Source organism: Hyla sarda, chromosome 3 (genome assembly GCF_029499605.1).
Source record: "Hyla sarda isolate aHylSar1 chromosome 3, aHylSar1.hap1, whole genome shotgun sequence".
NCBI classification, from domain to species: domain Eukaryota; kingdom Metazoa; phylum Chordata; class Amphibia; order Anura; family Hylidae; genus Hyla; species Hyla sarda.
The window spans coordinates 400,448,122-400,467,638 of NC_079191.1; the positions used below are offsets into that span (position 1 = coordinate 400,448,122).

Sequence of the window (19,517 nt, forward strand, 5' to 3'; positions counted from 1 at the left end):
AGAGTGGTGCAGTTTCCCATAGCAACCAATCAGATCACTTCTTTCATTTTTTACCTGTTGGGGATGGAGGGCGTACAGGTAAGCACTCGCATCCCGGTAACCTGTACACCTCCGTATTTCCGATCACAGACGCTTGCCGGGGGGTGATCGGAACAGGATGCCTGCTGAAATCATTCAGCAGGCATCCTGTAACATCACCCAGGGGGATGAGACCCCCCCCCCCCCCCCCCCATAACGGCGATCGCTGTGATTGGACGGTCAATTCTGACCGTTCAATTACAGCTTTTCCAGGCTGATTGGGTCTCCGGTGACCCGATCGCCTGGGAAATAAGGGTGATCGGGGCATACCCGATCACCCTGAGGGATAGGAGTGAGGTGACAGGGGTGCCACCTCCTCCTATCCCCTGCCATTGGTCGGTCAGGACTGACAGACCAATGACAGTTGGGGGCGCGGGGTCAAAAGTCAAGATCCCCTGTTCTGCCCACCAATGGAAGTCCGGGCAGAGCGGGGGTAACGGAGGATGGATGCGTCGTCACTTACCGCCGGCGGCAGCAGCATTCCTCAAACAGGTGGCAGCAGCGGGATGACGATGGCAGGGATGACAATTGGCGTGGGCGAGCCATAGTAAGTGATCTTCAACTGTGGCCCTCAAGAAGTTTCAAAACTAAAACTTCCAGCATGCCCACACAGCCAACATGCCTGGGCTGTCTGGGCATGATTGGAGTTGTAGTTTTGCAACATCAGGAGGTCCACAGTTTGGAGACCACTACACAGTGGTCTCCAAACTGTTCTCCTACAATTGTTGCATAACTACAACTCCCAGCATGACCTTCGGCTGTCAGTGCATGCTGGGAGTTGTAGTTTTGCAACAGCTGTAGGCACACTGGTTGGGAAACAATGAGTTAGAGTCTGTTTCCTAACTCAAAGTTTCACAACCCGTGTGCCTCCAGCTGTTGTAAAACTACAACTCCCAGCATGCACTGACAGACCGTGCATGCTGGGAGTTGTAATTTTGCCACAGCTGGAAGCACACTGATGGGAAGGCACTGAGTTAGTCTGTTACCTAATTTGGTTTCTCCACCAGTGTGCCTACAGCTGTGGCAAAACTTCAACTCTGGAGGTATAGGGTACATTCACAAGGGCGGGGGTTTACAGTGAGTTTCCAGGTGCATGTTTGAGCTGCAGCAAATTTTCCGCTGCTGCTTAAACTCCCAGTGGGAAACTCGCTGTAAACCCCGCCCGTGTGAATGTACCCTAAAAACACTACACTACACAAAATAAAAAGTAAAACACTACATTTTCACACCCTAACACAGCCCCCTCATAAAAATGAAAAACGCCTTGTAAGCCACTGTTTCCTAAATGGAGCCTCCAGCTGTTGCAAAACAACAACTCTCAGTATTGCAGGACAGCCATACAATGTCCAGACATGCTGGGAGTTTAGCAACAGCTGGAGGAACCCTTTTTGGGAATCACTGCCATAGGGTATTTGTGGTGCAGGAGGCAAGCGCCATGCTTGCATCTGGTTCCGCCCCCATGCAAATCCCTAATTTAGGCCTCAAATGCGCATGGCGCTCCCTCACCCCTGAGCCCTGTCTTATTTCAAGGCAACAGTTTAGGGCCACATATGGGGTAGTTCCATACTTGGGAGAAATTGAGTTACAAATTTTGGGGGGCTTTTTCTTCTTTTACCCCTTAAGAAAAGGAAAAGTTGGGGGCTACACCAGCATGTTATTGTGTTTTTTACACTAATATGCTGGTGTTGACCCCCATACTTTTCATTTTCACAAGAGGAAAAAGGATGAAAAGACCCCAAAGATATGTAACGCAGTTTCTCCTGAGTACGGAAATACCCCATATGTGGACGCAAAGTGCTCTGCGAGGAGTGAGAGAGCATCATGTACATTTGAGGCCTAAATTGGTGATTTGCACAGGGGTGGTTATTAGTTACAGCGGTTCTGACATAAACGTAGAAAGGAAAACACCCACATGTGACTCCATTTTGGATACTACACCCCTCAAGGAACATAACAAGGGGTATAGTGATCCTTAAGACCCCACAGGTGTTTGACAAATTTTTGCTGAAGTTGGACGTGAAAATGAAAAATTAGATTTTTTTCACAGAAATGCTGGTGTTACCCTAAATTTTTCATTTTTACAAGGGGCAATAGATGAAAAAGTCCCACAAAATTTGTGACCCAATTTCTCTTGAGTAAGAAAATACCCCATATGTGGATGTAAAGTGCTCTGTGGGTGCACTACAATACTCAGAAGAGAAGGAGCAAAATTTGTTTTTTGGAGAGAGAATTTGGCTGGAATTGAAGGCCATGTGCATTTACAAAGCCCCCATAGTGCCAGAACAATGGCCCACGACTTCCATTCCAACCAAATTCTCTCCAAAAGCCATATGGCTCTCCTTCTCTACTGAGACCTGTGGTGCGCCAGCAGGGCACTTTATGACCACATATGAGTATTTACTTGGGAGAATTTGGGCTTTAAAGTTTGGGGGCATTTTTCTCCTATTACCCATGTGAAACTAAAAAAAATATTGGGGGTAACACCAGCATTTTAATGTTAAAAATAAAAATTTTCCTTTTTACGGCCCACTGTTCAAAAAACCTGTTAGGTGTAAGTACTCACACTAACCCTTGTGATGTTCCTTGAGGGATGTAGCTTCCAAAATGTCACATGTGGGGGGGGGGGGGGGGAGGTTGAGGTTGCGCTGTTCTGGCACAATGGGGGCTTTGTAAACAGACATGGCCCCGACTTTAATTCCAGCCAAATTCTCTATCCAAAAGCCCAATGGGGCGCCTTCTCTTTTGAGACCTGTAGTGCGCCAGCAGAGCACTTTACAACCACATATGGGGTTGTCACTTGGGAGAAATGGAGTTTTAAAAAAAAAACTTTTCATTTTCAAGTCCAGCTTTAACAAAAAGTCATCAATCACCTGAGAGGTGTTAAGCCTCACTATACCCCTTGTTACGTTCCTTGAGGGGTGTAGTTTCCCAAATAGTGTACCATGCGGAGGATTTTTTGCTGTTCTGGCACCATGAGGGCTTCTTAAATGCAACATGCCCCCCCCCCCCAACCAAAAAAATTAAGTGCAATATTCGTTCTCCAAAATCCCAAAGTTGCTCCTTCCCTCCTGAGCCATGTTGTACGCTCGCAGAGCACTTTACATGCAGATATGAGGCATTGCTATACTTGAGAGAAATTAGGTTGCAAATTTTGGGGGGGATTTTTCTCCTTTTACCTGTAAAATAAATGGGGCTACAAGAACATGTTAGTGCAAAAATTGAAGATTTTTTTTTCTCCTCCCCTTTGCTGCTATTCCTGTGAAACACCTAAAGGGTTAAGAAACTTTCTGAATGTCCCTTTGAATACTTTCAGGGGTGCTGTTTTCATAATGGGGTCCATTATGGGGGATTTCTCACAGAAAGGCCCCTCAAATCAACTTCAAACTGTACTGGGCCCTAAAAAAAAATCAGATTTTGAATTTTTCATGAAAATTTGGAAAATTGCTGCTTTACTTTGAAGCCATCTAACGTCTTCAAAAAGTAAAAACATGTCAACTTTATGATGCAAATATAAAGTAGACATATTGTATTTGTGAATCAATATATAATTTATTTGATATGACCATTTTCCTTAAAAGCAGAGAGTTTCAAAGATAGAAAAATTTAAAATTTTCAAAATTTTCATGACATTTTTGAATTTTTCACCAAGAAATTCATAAGAAAATGCATCCTAGAGTTATTAAAGGGGTTATCCCGGAAAAAAAAACTTTTTTTTTGTATATCAACTGGCTCCAGAAAGTTAAACAGATTTGTAAATTACTTCTATTAAAAAAATCTTAATCCTTTCAGTACTTATGAGCTGCTGAAGTTGAGTTGTTCTTTTCTGCCTAAGTGCTCTCTGATGACACGTGTCTCGGGAACCGCCCAGTTTAGAAGCAAATCCCCATAGCAAACCTCTTCTACTCTGTGCAGTTCCCGAGACAAGCAGAGATGCCAGCAGAGAGCACTGTTACCAGACAGAAAACAACAACTCAACTTCAGCAGCTGATAAGTACTGGAAGGATCAATATTTTTTTTATAAAAGTAATTTACAAATCTGTTTAACTTTCTGGAGCCAGTTGATATAAGAAAAAAAGTTTTTTCCTGGATAACCCCTTTAATGCATAAAGAGGTCAGATTTGCAAAAAAAAATTAAAAATGCTTCCGTCCGTAGGGTCAAAATGGGCTCCATCCTCAAGGGGTTAAAAAGGCCGCTGAAAAATGAAAGAAGCAATCTGATTGGTTGCTATGGACAACAGCACCACACTTCCTCTATGCGGGTTTTGATGTCTCCCCCCAATAGTATACTAGATTGTATATAAAATATCAGCCATGTGTATTGTGTATTCTGCTGCAGTAATCGTACTGAGATCCACGCGGAGCTGACATGATCCCTCCGCAGACACGTGTCGCACCTCATTCATAACACTCATTTCTCACATAGACCGAGGGAAATAATCTATTTCCATAGGACGGGATTGCTTCTTGCTGACAGATAATAGGACACCGCGGCGCAGCCACTGTAACACCAGCGATCCTGATAATGTTACAATAAAAGGTGTTGTTGCCATGGCAACTTGCATTTAAACGACTATGAAAAAGATGCTGAATTTAATTGTGATGATTAGAGAAGATCCTGACTACGGCGAGCTGAGTCACCATGGCGCCAGGCTCGCGATTGAACAAATAGGAAAAGTTAATAAATTATCTTTAAAGTGATTTACAAAAAAGAGCTATTGGAAAGACGCAGCGTTTCCCACCCTGGGTGCCTCCAGCTGTTGCAAAGCTACAACTCCCAGCATGCCCGGACAGCCAACGGCTGTCCGGGTATGCTGGGAGTTGTAGCTTTGCAACAGCTGGAGGCACCCTGGTTGGGAAACACTGAGATAGAGCAAGGGAAAGAGACACCCATATCCTGCGCAATACCTGCATCCAAAGGAGATTAAAGGGGTACTCCCATGGAAAACTTTTTTTGGTTAAATAAACTGGTGCCAGATTTGTAAATTACTTCTATTAAAAAAAATCTTAATCCTTCCAGTACTTTTTAGGGGCTATATACTACAGAGGAAATGCTCTACTTTTTAGATTTCTTTAATTTCATGACCACAGTGCTTTCTGCTGACCTCTGCTGTCCATTTTAGGAACTGTCCAGAGAAGGAGAAAATCCCCATAGCAAACATATGCTGCTCTGGACAGTTCCTAAAATGGACAGAGATGTCTGCAGAGAGCACTGTGGTCATGATGACACAGAAATCTGAAAAGTAAAGCATTTCCTCTGTAGTATATAGCCCCTAAAAAGTACTGGAAGGATTAAAGGACATCTGCAGCGTAATTAACACTTATCTCCTATCCACAGGATAGGGGATAAGTGTTTGATCGCGGAGGGGGTCCGACCGCTGGGACCCCTTGTAATCTCCTGTACGAGGCCGCAGCTCTCCCATGCAGGGGGCGTGCCAGCCGCAGCATGACGTTGCGGCCGGCACGCCTCCTCCATACATCTCTATGGGAGAGGCGGGGAGGCAGTGTTTCTGCCTCCCCGTCTCCCCCATAGAACTGTATTGGGACGGGGAGGAGACGGGGCGTCACCGTCAACCTCTAGGTCGACGCTACGCGCCTTCAGCGCTCACTATGAGCGCTAATGGTGGCGCCCCGTTAGGGAGATCGAGGGGGGTCCCAGCGGTCGGACCCCCGCGATCAAACACTTATGTGTATATTGTGCTGCAGTTGTCCTTTAAGATTTTTTAATAGAAGTAATTTACAAATCTGTTTAACTTTCTGGAACCAGTTTATTTAAAAAAAAAAAAAAGTTTTCCACCGGAGTACCCCTTGAAAGCAATTTTCGACCAACAAATTGGACATTAGTGTTGAGCTTGTGTTACGCTGAGCGCTCCAGGTCTCCGCTCCTCCCCGGAGCGCTCGCAGCGTTTACCTGCTCGTAGCGCCCCGGTCAGACCCGCTGACCGGGAGCGCTGCGATAGTGTCCCTAGCAGGGATGCGATCCGCGATGCGGGACACGCCGGCTCGCGGTTCGCATCCCAGCCCGCTTACCAGACCCGTTTCCCATCTGTACAGTCCCGGCGTGCGCGGCCCCGATCCCTAGGGCGCGCGCGCCGGCTCTCGCGATTTAAAGGGCCAGTGCGCCGCTGATTGGCGCCTGACCCAAATTAGTGTAATCACCTGTGCACTTCTCTATATAACCTCACTTCCCCTTCCCTTCCTTGCCGGATCTTGTTGCCCTTGTGCCAGTGAAATCGTTCCTTGTATGTCCCAAGCCAGTGTTCCAGACCTCCTGCCGTTGCCCCTGACTACGATCCTTGCTGCCTGCCCTGACCTTCTGCTACGTCCGACCTTGCTCTTGCCTAATCCCTTGTACCGCACCTATCTCAGCAGTCAGTCGGGGTTTAGTTGCTATCGGGTGGAACAACCTGGGGGTTACCTGCCGCAGCAAGTCCATCCCGCTTTGCGGCGGGCTCTGGTGAATACCAGTAACCCCTTAGACTCCGTTCCCCTGGTTCGGCCCACGTCATCACCCCACTGACACAGAGGATCCACCACCAGTATCCTCACAGTACTCGGATCCTGACAGCTTGAATATTCGTAATGCAAATTATTATCACGAATATCGGCACTTCACGATTTTGCAAATATTTAGAATATAGTGCTATATATACGAAATGACGAATATTTTTTATTGATTTATTAATTTTTCACATGCAAATTTTCCATGCAAATTTTTATGCAAATTTTCTGTGCGAATGTTTCACGCAAATTTTTGCATGGAAAAAAAATTAACGAACATAACGAATATGTGAATTTCGTGAACATAGGATGAATAATCGTCAATATATTTGAAAAGAATCGCAAATTCAAATATGGCTCCTACCGCTCATCACTACTGGACATATGCAATGGTTTATAGCCCAAAGGAAAACCACTGAAAGGGAACAGAACCTGTAAGCTGGCTAGGTCTTGTAGTGCCACAGCCGGTCATGGTCAAGTGGCCTGGAAAGGTTTTGCCAATCTTCTACGTTCCTTTGGCTAGTTCGAAGTAAGGAGGGGCTGCACTGATGGGGAACCCCCTGGTGTAGGTACCAGACATGGTGGAAGGTGGGGCGCCCTGAAGGTAATAAGCAGAAGGGCCAAACACAAGGGGTTTAAAAACATTTATTGGGTAAAGGCAATTCACAGTAGGCAACTAAAGTAAGGAAGCACCCTGTGGCAATACCAGGATGTGAGATTGGGGGGGGGGGTCTTCTGCTCTGTTCCTCAGTCCCCAGCCATTTACTTTTTCCACTAAAAGGGGTTCAATCCTCAATTGTTGGCTTCCAGCAGGATTCCTGTACTTTGTAGTACTCCCTGATGTTCTGCAATGCCCAAGGCTCCAGGAGGCAAGCAACTGAGGTGTAGCATCCTCGGGTAATGGAATGACTAAGACTGGACAGAAGACAGGTTGGTCCTAGAATGCAGAGGGGCACTTGTATAGCTTCTTCTACCTGGCTGTTATCTTTAGATCTCTAGTTAAAGGGGAACTCCAGTCCAGTGGAAAACAAATGTTTTCAGATCAACTGGTGCCAGAAAAAAGACAGATTTGAAAATTACTTCTATTTCAAATTCTTAATCCTTCCAGGAAATTGTGTAGTTCTTTCCAGTCTGAAAACAGTGCTCTCTGCTGACACTCTTTTTATTATAAATATATAAAACTTAACAAAACAGAAAAACAGGCTTAACTAGCAATAACAAAACACAACACAACAAAACCTGCCTAACCGGCCAGCCCAGCTTAGCTAATCTAACAAAACACATAACATTATACCTACATATAAATTACCTACACATAAATTATCAAAAATACTATCACACACACACACACACACACACACACACATACCCATGCATTCTTTACATAAACATAAAAATAGCTTTACTTAGCTTTAAACTAAAAACAACCAGACTTGGTAAAAACTCAACCGCACATTACATTCACAACTAACACCCCCTCTTTTTTTTCTTTTTTTTAATATTTTTTTTTACTTTTTTTTAATATTTTTTTTCCCCATATATACATATATATAAACATACACATACCTTTTTTTAATCTACACTACCATAATATAACCAATATTAAGTTAAAGTAATATAAAAATGCTAACTAAATCTGATCCCCATGCCCTCATAAAATAAAATAACCAATCCATACTATATAATAATATATACAATACAAATATAAAAATACAAATACATAACCTAAATGCAAATATATACATAAACCATATACACCAAAAACCAAACTATACATCTACAAAACACATGACATCCTACACTAGACTAACCCATCACCCACACAACCACCCACCTTTACATGGGTCAGAGTCCATAGTCCATGGATATCCAGTCCAGTCCATAACTGACCCATGCCAGCCCCTCCAAACATCCACCAACCCACCAATTCCCCCACCCAACCTAATCTATACCCAAACCAACTATACAAATACAACTTCACAACACAACATAACATCATATACAAATACAAAACAATACAACCCACCTTAGGCCCAAGTTCGGTCGCCTGTAAGCCCTTTAGGCAATACATATTCTGAAAACAAAACAAAAAGACTAGGGTGTACATGCATAGCCCACCACCAGGAAGAAGGATGGCAATCCTGATGTTACTTTTTAAACTCTCTCCACTAACTTTTCCCTTCACTCACCCTCTTTCTGTCCCTATATTGCTATCCCTAACCAGAAACAGGGGTACTTTACCCAAGAGGTCTAGTACCTAGGGCACATCAAATGAAAAACCTCTCCACAGGAGAGAAGCCCTGCAGGTACCAAGACTGCCATACTCCAAAGATCTGATCTTCCCGAGGTCACCGGTGATGTTCCTACAGACCTCCACCTCGGAGAGGACTTTCCACTGTGTAGATACTAGACACCGTGCGTTCCACGTGTAGTACCTAACCACTAAACTGACTACAAATAAAGTGCCCCGGTCTCGGCCACCCAGTATCCTGAATGCCCCATAAGCCCACTATGGATTGGTAAGGCCAGCAAGGTGACTCCAGCCAATGGAAGCGCCCACCCGGTTGTAGACCCCTATATTAAAAGGACAATGAAGCAGGAAGTGGTCCATGCTTTCCAGCGTATCCCCGCACTCGTCTGGGGACATCACCAGTCATCAGAGCTCCTACACTTCAAATTGTCCTTTACATATAGCTTCCCCTGAAAGCAGCGCCAGGCCAAGTCCCAAAACTTCTGGGGGATCCTTTTCATGTTTAAAAGGTACAACCCCACCCTCAGATCCCGACCTGGGCAGTCCCTGAGCGCCAGAGGCTTCTCGAAGTGATCCACCAGAACCCGTTTGTCAAGGAACTGCCTTGACTGGGTCCTGATCTCCCACACTCACAGACCCCACCGACGTATCGCCTTCAGAGTCGGAGTAGCATAAGCCGGGAGATATCCGTGTGGCGTACGGAGGTCCTTCACTTGCCCTCCTCTCTCCCATTCCTGGAAGAAAGGCCAAAACCATTCCCTGCAGGAGAGTACCCATGGGAGCCCTCTCTGACGGAAGGTATGCAATGTTGGCTTTCAAGAAGGTGTTTGTTAAGAACACCAAAGGGTTTACCATAGATAAACCCCCTAGTCTTCTCGTGCGGTACGTAACCTCCCTCTTGACTAGGTTCATCCTGTTCCCCCATAACAGTTGGAAAAACAGGCTGTAGATCCTAGTGTAGTAAGCCCACAAACAGGCTGTAGATCCTAGTGTAGTAAGCCTCTAGCAAGATACATACACCGAGTAGCAGTCCACTTCCGACATCACCACATCGACCTCCTCTCTCAAGGACACGAAAATGGTGACATTATCAGCGTACGCCACCACTCTCTGGGCGACATCCAGCTCCGCCAGACTCATCCCGACTCCCGTCAACGGCCCGCAATCTACCCTCCGAACGAAGGGATCGATTGCGAACACGTATAAAAGCGGGCTCAAAGGACAACCCTGACGGACTCCGGACCCCACCTCAAAGGAGCGGCCAGACCACCCGTTCACAAGCGGGAAAATCTCTGCCCCTGCATGCAAGATCTTAAGCCAATTAACAAAAGTACTCGGTAAGCCATAACTCAGGAGGACAGACCAGAGGTACTCATGGTTCACCCGATCAAATGCTTTGGCCTGGTCAAAGGACAGTAAGTACCCCTTCCAGAGACCTGCACTACTCCGCTCCACTGCCTCCCTGACACTAAGGACCGCATTTAAGGTGCTTCGGCCTGGAACAGAGCAGTGCTGAGCCCCCGAAAGGAGCCAGGGGGCAAACTTCACCAGCCGATTAAACAGTATCTTGGCCAGAAGTTTCCTGTCCGTATTGAGAAGAGCTATGGGTCTCCAATTCTCAATACGGCTCGGATCTTTACCCTTTGACAGGAGAATCAGGGCGGACCTCCTCATTGACTTCGGCAGAGTGCCCAAGGAGAGACACTCATTGAATACGTCAGTCAAAAGGGGAGCTAAAACTCCTTAAGCCATCCGGACCTGGCGACTTGTTAGGGGCAAGCTCCTCGATCGCCAGTCTCACTTCCTCTTCCCTGATTTCTTCTGCCAAAACATCAAGAGAGAGGTCTACCCCTGGCTCAGGAATGGTTTCAGCCAGAAAAAAACGACATCTTGTCTCGATCCAGATCCTTCCTCCCCAAGAGGTGCGAGTAGAAGGATCTGACAACCTCCAAGATCCCTGATCTGGACCGATTCAGAGATCCTGTACTATCAATCAGTCCTGAAATGACTTTACTACTCACTGACATCTTACAGTTTCTGTAATGGTCGGGACTTCCCGAAATCCCTCTCAAAAACCAAAGATGCGTGCCTATCGTACTGACACCTCATCAGCAAGGATTTCACTCTGGAGATATCCTCTCGGCTACCTCCAGTTGAGACGAGAAGCTCGAGTTTCCTCCTCAGACCCTGATACAGGCGATACCTGTTCAGGGACCTGAGGCTCGAGAGCTGGCGGAAGAACCCCGCAACCCGCTTCTTGAATATCTCCCACCACTTCAGCTTATTACTACAAAGATCCAGTAAAGGTACCTGACTCTGAAGAAAATCCTCAAAGGACTGTCTTACCTCCGCTTCCTCCAGGAGAGATGAATTCAGCTTCCAGTAACCTTTACCCACCCGTCTCTGAAACATTCAGGGAAAACAAAATCATACAGTGATCGGAGAATTCCACCTCAACCACGGACAATGCGGAAGAGACGGCTTCCTCCTTTAAATAAAACCTATCTATCCTAGACCTGCGACTAACTTGATGATAGGGGAAACCCGCGTGGCCCGAGGGGCTCCGGATGTGGGCGTCCTCTAGGCGAGCTTCTCTAGCTATGCTAATCAGTGCCACACTATCGCAAGTCAGCGGACCATTGGAGCCTCTCTTATCTTGGGACCTCGTGACATTATTGATGTCCCCTCCAAAGATCACCTGCCGACTCGTAAAAAGAAAGGGCTTAATCCTCATAAAGAGATCTTTACGGCCCCGCTTAGTTTGCGGGGCGTAGATGTTAATGAGCCGGAGCTCTTGTCCCTTCAGGCACCTGTCCCTTCAGGCACCTCCCCATTTCTAACTCAATAACCCGTCTGAATTCAACTGGAGCGGTAAAAAGGACCGCCACCCCACTATACGGCTCAGCCGCAAGAGACCAGTGGGAGGGACCACGCCTCCACTCTCTTCTGGCTTTTACCAGAGAGGCTAGATATGACAACCTGGTCTCTTGTGAAAAGAAAATGTCGGCTTCAACTCGGCCGAGAAAATCAAAGGCTGCGAATCTAGCCGTATCAGACTTTATGCTGGCGCAGTTACTAGATGCCAGCGTCAGTGGGGTGAGTGCCGCCATCCTGGGTAATTGAGTTATATGGCCTCACCCCTTAAACCTTCTTCCTCTCCTTCCCTCCACCCCCATCTGAATCAGAGGAAGACCCTTTACCCCTTTTTAGGCTCAGAGACATATCCATCCCAGGATCTTTACCTCCGGGATCTGGTGTTACCTCCACCCCTGAGGAAACTGTCCCAGAGGAAGGAGGCTCGGCACCTCCTGGAGGCTGCACTGCCTCCTGACCCTACTATCCCCGAGGGCATCATACCGATTTGAAAGGACGATCAAAGGGTCAGATACTGAGTTGTTCCTTCTATGGTCTGAGGCTACAACTGAAGAGGAGGATGGCGCCACCTTACTCTTACACTTCTTCCTCCTCTTCTTTTTCTGGCCACCATTAACTGTCTGCCCCTCCTCCTCCTCCACAGTTTCGGATTCAGAGGCATGACTGGAGGAAGGAGCATCTTGACCTTCTTCCCTACGCAGTCTCCCCATCTCCTCGTCCAGTTTGGCCTCACCCAAAGCCTCAGAGTTATTCTGACCTCCTTCTGAGCCAGTGTCTGGAGTGGGACCCCGAGTTACCCCTGGCACCTGGGCATTCTCAAGGGCCCTCTCCAACCTGCGCTTCTCCTCTCGCCTCCGCATAGAGGGGGTCTTATGTTTTTTCTTCACTGGCTTTGGTGCCCCCTCTCCTCCACTGGCCCCTTCCCCCGCCGGGGCAACCGTTAGGCTTTCCCCAGCCGGAGTGGTCACAGCGTTAGAGAACGAGCACGGACACCGGCTGAACGGGTGACCTAAGTGACCACACAAGTTACACCGAATCTGTCCACAGGTGGCCGCCAGGTGACCCACCCCACAGCAGAGGGCGCATATCTGCTGAGTGCAGTTGGCACTAAAGTGGTTTGGGTCACCACACCTGTGACACAGCTTCGTCTGCCCCTGGTAGAAGATCTGAATCCTGTCACATCCCAGGAAGGCCGCCGAAGGGATGTGGGTGACCGTGTTCCCTGAACGCCTGAGACGGACGGAAAACGTCCAGGCCCCTGACCATATATTGTGCTCATCAAAGTTCTTCCGGGGGACGTCCGTCACCTCCCCGTACCTACCCAACCAGGTCATAATGTCATAACAAGAAAGTGACTAGTTACGGGTCAAAACGGTCACTTTCTTTACCATACTCTGGCGAGATACCGCTTTTACAGCGAAATCTCGCCATCCGGGCTCGTTATTCATCAGCTCATAATTAGACCAAAAGAGATCTAGTCCCTCCGGCCTAGCAAAGCCGACGCCAGACTCGGAGGAGCCGAAGGGGTGAATCAGGGCAAAGATGTCCCTAGCCCTGAAACCCATCTGGAAAAGAAGCTCCACCACCTTGCCCCTTTGGGGGCACGCTTCTTCGCCTTTCCAGACCAGACGGGCCACATTCCTGCGACCTACCTCCTGCCCGGGTGTCTGGAGGGACCATACGGTCTCCCCATTCCTCTCTCGGAACACTCCCAGACCATGTCTCTCCACCCAAAAAGACAGGTCCATCTCCTTTCCTTCTACCTGGAGCGTCCTTTCTCCTCTCTTCAGTGCCTTCAGGAGGCGCTGTTGCAACTGACCATCACCAGATGCAGGAGGTAAAGATCCCATTGAACCCCCAGCCGCCACACTTGCATAACTCCTGGTGACTGGGGGGGCAGCCGGACCAGATACCGTCCCTATGTCCCGGCCACCTGTACTGCCACAAAAGCCACTACCACTCCTCCCATCTGCACCACTACCACTCCTCTCATTCACACCACTACCACTCCTCCCATTCACTCCACTACCACTCCTCCCATCTACACCACTATCACTCCTCCCATCTACATGTAGTGTGAATTATAACATACCTGGAAGTGGTGAAGCTACTGTATTATAGACAAGGAGTACCCCTATGTAATTCTAGGTTATTTCGTATGGGGGGAACAGTAGTCTTTAAGTCTCACTGCAGGGCATGCAGTGTGAATAATTTGACAAGACAAGCAGAGGTGTCAGCAGAGAGCACTGTTTTCAGACAGAAAATAACAACTCAACTTCAGCAGCTGATAAGTACTGGAAGGATTAAGATTTTTAAAATAGAATTAATTTACAAATCTGTTTAACTTTCTGCAGCCAGTTGATATGAAAAAAAAATGTTTTTTTACTGGAATACCCCTTTAAATGTTAGGCAAGGGCAGCAAAGTTATAAATATACTTTACTTACCTGTGTTTGGTGGCTGGTATTGAATTTCTTTTCATTTCTTGTCCCCGGATGAGTGTTATCTCCTACCTTTCCCAGCTTGCTGTGCGGCCCGAGACAATTCAAGACAAGTCAGGTGCTAAAAGGAGGCTTGGCTGCTTCATCTGTTGTGTGTGAAGCCAGCCCCCTCATGACGTTACAGGCGCACATGTCATCACCCAGATTCAGGGCTTGTCAGGTGATGTCGGGTAAGTCATCTGATCAAAGGTAGTGTGGCCATGCTGCAATGGGTGGGGCAACCTATGTGTGGGAAGAAAATAAGTCACCTCCCACCTTGAAACAAAGGATCCTGGGGATTGTAGTCTGAGAGAGGCCAGAGAAACTGGAAGTAACCAGTTCCCAAAAACAAGCCAGCAGGGACACCAACACAAGCACAGATCCATGGTAAGCATGTCCATTACTGTATGACACTTAATTGCTAAAGTCCTCTTATGTTGGATACCTCATTTAACTAGTTCAATTTCGTTTATGGCTTGACCATTCCTAAACCTATACAAGCCGTATATGTACCCATAAGTCGCTGTTCCAATTCCAAATTCCGGTCCCGCTGAGAGGATACAGTGTAATATATTTAGCTGCCATGAATGTTTATTTCTAAGAAAAGGTGGTGCGGAACAAGGACCTTTATTGGCATCTGGTCGGATCAGTGGCAGCCTATCTGCCAAGTCAGTGAGGACTCCCCCGGATATGTGTCACAGATTACCGCCAAAGAGTGAGCAAAAGTGCAGTCCTTATTGTATCTTACAACACAGTTATCCCTCCCTGTGGAGATCCTTGCCCAGTAGTTTTAGTAATTTGGACTTGATAACTTGTTAGCTCTAACATCTGCAAATACCGTATATACTCGAGTATAAACCAAGTTTTTCAGCATGATTTTTCGTACTGAAAACGCCCCCCTCGGCTTATACTCGGGTGAACTCTCCGCCTGTCAATCCCTTCTCAGTAGTCTTCAACCTGTGGACCTCAAGATGTTGCAAAACTACAACTCCCAGCATGCCCGGACAGCCATTGGCTGTCCGGGCATGCTGGGAGTTGTAGTTTTGAAACATCTGGAGGTCCACAGGTTGAAGACCACTGCGGCCTTTGTCATCATCCAGACCCCCCTTTACTTTTCTACTCACCTCCCGTCGATGGGAAGGAAGGGTGGGCTGGTCCGGGCCATCTATGCTGCAGGGACCGTCCGGTGGGGAGGGTTAGTCATTCCAGGCTGTCCATCTTAACCAGGAGGCCCACTTCTCGCTCCAGGCCGGCCCCGGCCTAGTGACGTTGCCTTGACGACGACGCACAGGGACATCCGTGCGCAGCAGACGTGCCTGCACATGAACGTCCCTGTGCGTCTTTGTCAAGGCAACGTCACTAGTCCGGGGCGGGTCCAGAGCGGAGAAGAGGGCCTCCCGGTTAAGATGGACAGCCTGGAATGACTAACCCTCCCCACCGGACGGTCCCTGCAGCATAGATGGCCCGGACCAGCCCACCCTTCCTTCCCACGAGGGGAGGTGAGTAGAAAACTAAAGGGGGGGGGGGGGGTCTGGATGATGACGAATCCCTTCATCAGTGGTCTTCAACCTGCGGACCTCCAGATGTTTCAAAACTACAACTCCCAGCATGCCCGGACAGCCAATAGCTGTCCGGGCATGCTGGGAGTTGCAGTTTTGCAACATCTGGAGATCCGCAGGTTGAAGACCACTGATGAAGGGATTGACAGGCGGTGATGATGAAGGGGGGGATGATGACGGGGGTCTGGATGATGACAGGGGGGGATGATGACAGGGTGATGATGACAGGGTGAAAATGACAGGGTGATGATGACGGGGGTGAAAATGACAGGGTGATGATGATGGGGGTGAAAATGACAGGGAGATGATGACGGGGGTCTGGTTGATGACAGGGGGGATGATGACAGGGTGATGATGACGGGATGATGATGATGGGGTGATAATGACAGGGTGATGATGACGGGGGTCTGGTTGATGACAGGGGGGATGATGACAGGGTGATGATGACGGGATGATGATGATGGGGTGATAATGACAGGGTGATGATGACGGGGGTCTGGTTGATGACAGGGGGGATGATGACAGGGTGATGATGACGGGATGATGATGACGGGGTGATGATGACGGGGTGATGATGAGAGGGTGATAATGATGAGGGTGTTAATGATGGGGGTCTGGATGATGACAGGGGGGATAATGTATTTCCCACCCTTGGCTTATAGTCGAGTCCTTTTCCTGGGTTTTTGGGGTGAAAATAGAGGCCTCGGCTTATATTCGGGTCGGCTTATACTCGAGTATATATGGTACCTTTTACACTAGCTTCTATATTGCAATAAGCTAAGAGAGCACGTAAAGATTTATTCCTTCTGTATAAATCTGCTTAAGAAACATTCAGTAAAAGGGACAGTGACCAAAAGATGTATTTCAGGATATTTTTTTTAAGGATATGTATTTCTGGGTATTTTCCAGAATTGCAAAAGAAGTTCAGTAAAGTTACAAGTTGTTCACCAAAATCCTGGCTTCAGGGCTCATTGCTTTGTATGTGGGAAAAACATATTTAAAACATTAGGTTACAGAGGTACTTCACTACTTTTAAACACACAGGGGGAGATTTACCAAAACCTGTCCAAAGGAAAAGTTGCCCAGTTGCCCATAGCAACCAATCAGATCGCTTCTTTCATTTTTCAGAGGTTTTTCAAAAATGAAAGAAGCGATCTGATTGGTTGCTATGGGTAACTGTTACGCCGAGCGCTCCGGGTCCCCGCTCCTCCCCGGAGCGCTCGCTACACTCTCGCTACTGCAGCGCCCCGGTCAGATCCTCTGACCCGGTGCGCTGCGATACCGCCTCCAGCCGGGATGCGATTCGCGATGCGGGTGGCGCCCGCTCGCGATGCGCATCCCGGCTCCCGTACCTGACTCGCTCTCCGTCGGTCCTGTCCCGGCGCGCGCGGCCCCGCTCCCTAGGGCGCGCGCGCGCCGGGTCTCTGCGATTTAAAGGGCCACTGCGCCGCTGATTGGCGCAGTGGTTCTAATTAGTGTGTTCACCTGTGCACTCCCTATGTATACCTCACTTCCCCTGCACTCCCTCGCCGGATCTTGTTGCCATCGTGCCAGTGAAAGCGTTTCCTTGTGTGTTCCTAGCCTGTGTTCCAGACCTCCTGCCGTTGCCCCTGACTACGATCCTTGCTGCCTGCCCCGACCTTCTGCTACGTCCGACCTTGCTTCTGTCTACTCCCTTGTACCGCGCCTATCTTCAGCAGTCAGAGAGGTTGAGCCGTTGCTAGTGGATACGACCTGGTCACTACCGCCGCAGCAAGACCATCCCGCTTTGCGGCGGGCTCTGGTGAACACCAGTAGTGACTTAGAACCGGTCCACTAGCACGGTCCACGCCAATCCCTCTCTGGCACAGAGGATCCACCTCCTGCCAGCCGGCATCGTGACAGTAGATCCGGCCATGGATCCCGCTGAAGTTCCTCTGCCAGTTGTCGCCGACCTCACCATGGTGGTCGCCCAGCAGTCACAACAGATAGCGCAACAAGGCCACCAGCTGTCTCAACTGACCGTGATGCTACAGCAGCTACTACCACAGCTTCAGCAATCATCTCCTCCGCCAGCTCCTGCACCTCCTCCGCAGCGAGTGGCCGCTTCAGGCCTACGACTATCCTTGCCGGATAAATTTGATGGGGACTCTAAGTTTTGCCGTGGCTTTCTTTCACAATGTTCCCTGCACTTGGAGATGATGTCGGACCAGTTTCCTTCTGAAAGGTCTAAGGTGGCTTTCGTAGTCAGCCTTCTGTCTGGAAAAGCTCTGTCATGGGCCACACCGCTCTGGGACCGCAATGACCCCGTCACTGCCTCTGTACACTCCTTCTTCTCGGAAATTCGAAGTGTCTTTGAGGAACCTGCCCGAGCCTCTTCTGCTGAGACTGCCCTGCTGAACCTGGTCCAGGATAATTCTTCCGTTGGCGAGTACGCCGTACAATTCCGTACTCTTGCTTCAGAACTATCCTGGAATAATGAGGCCCTCTGCGCGACCTTTAAAAAAGGCCTATCCAGCAACATTAAAGATGTTCTGGCCGCACGAGAAATCCCTGCTAACCTACATGAACTCATTCATCTAGCCACTCGCATTGACATGCGTTTTTCCGAAAGGCGTCAGGAGCTCCGCCAGGATATGGACTTTGTTCGCACGAGGCGTTTTTTCTCCCCGGCTCCTCTCTCCTCTGGTCCTCTGCAATCCGTTCCTGTGCCTCCCGCCGTGGAGGCTATGCAAGTTGACCGGTCTCGCCTGACACCTCAAGAGAGGACACGACGCCGCATGGAGAATCTGCCTGTACTGTGCCGGTACCGAACACTTCCTGAAGGATTGTCCTATCAGTCCTCCCCGCCTGGAAAGACGTACGCTGACTCCGCACAAAGGTGATACAGTCCTTGATGTCAACTCTGCTTCTCCACGTCTTACTGTGCCTGTGCGGATATCTGCCTCTACCTTCTCCTTCTCTACTATGGCCTTCTTGGATTCCGGATCTGCAGGAAATTTTATTTTGGCCTCTCTCATCAACAGGTTCAACATCCCGGTGACCAGTCTCGCCAGACCCCTCTACATCAATTGTGTTAACAATGAAAGATTGGACTGTACCATACGTTACCGCACGGAGCCCCTCCTAATGTGCATCGGACCTCATCACGAAAAAATTGAGTTTTTGGTCCTCCCCAATTGCACTTCCGAAATTCTCCTTGGACTACCCTGGCTTCAACACCATTCCCCAACCCTGGATTGGTCCACAGAGGAGATCAAGAGCTGGGGTACCTCTTGTTTCAAGGACTGCCTTAAACCGGTTCCCAGTACTCCCTGCCGTGACCCTGTGGTTCCCCCTGTAACCGGTCTCCCTAAGGCCTATATGGACTTTGCTGATGTATTTTGCAAAAAACAAGCTGAGACTCTACCTCCTCACAGGCCTTATGACTGTCCTATTGACCTCCTCCCGGGCACTACTCCACCCCGGGGCAGAATTTATCCTCTGTCCGCCCCAGAGACTCTTGCTATGTCTGAGTACATCCAGGAAAATTTAAAAAAGGGCTTTATCCGCAAATCCTCCTCTCCTGCCGGAGCTGGATTTTTCTTTGTGTCCAAAAAAGATGGCTCCCTACGTCCTTGCATTGACTACTGCGGTCTTAATAAAATCACGGTGAAGAACCGCTACCCCTTACCTCTTATCTCTGAACTCTTTGATCGCCTCCAAGGTGCCCACATCTTTACCAAACTGGACTTAAGAGGTGCTTATAATCTCATCCGCATCAGGGAGGGGGATGAATGGAAAACGGCATTTAACACTAG

At 48.4% G+C, this 19,517-nt stretch overlaps 1 long non-coding RNA gene across 1 annotated transcript; it reads right to left on the minus strand.

Annotated features, from left to right (window-relative positions):
- Positions 1-7,329: 7,329 nt before the first annotated feature.
- LOC130362924 (uncharacterized) lies at positions 7,330-15,432 on the minus strand. The gene is made up of 3 exons (XR_008891632.1): positions 15,304-15,432; positions 14,147-14,422; positions 7,330-7,513 (listed from the first exon to the last, which is right to left on the minus strand). It is a non-coding gene; the product is annotated as an uncharacterized LOC130362924 (long non-coding RNA).
- Between the last annotated feature and the right edge of the window lie 4,085 nt (positions 15,433-19,517).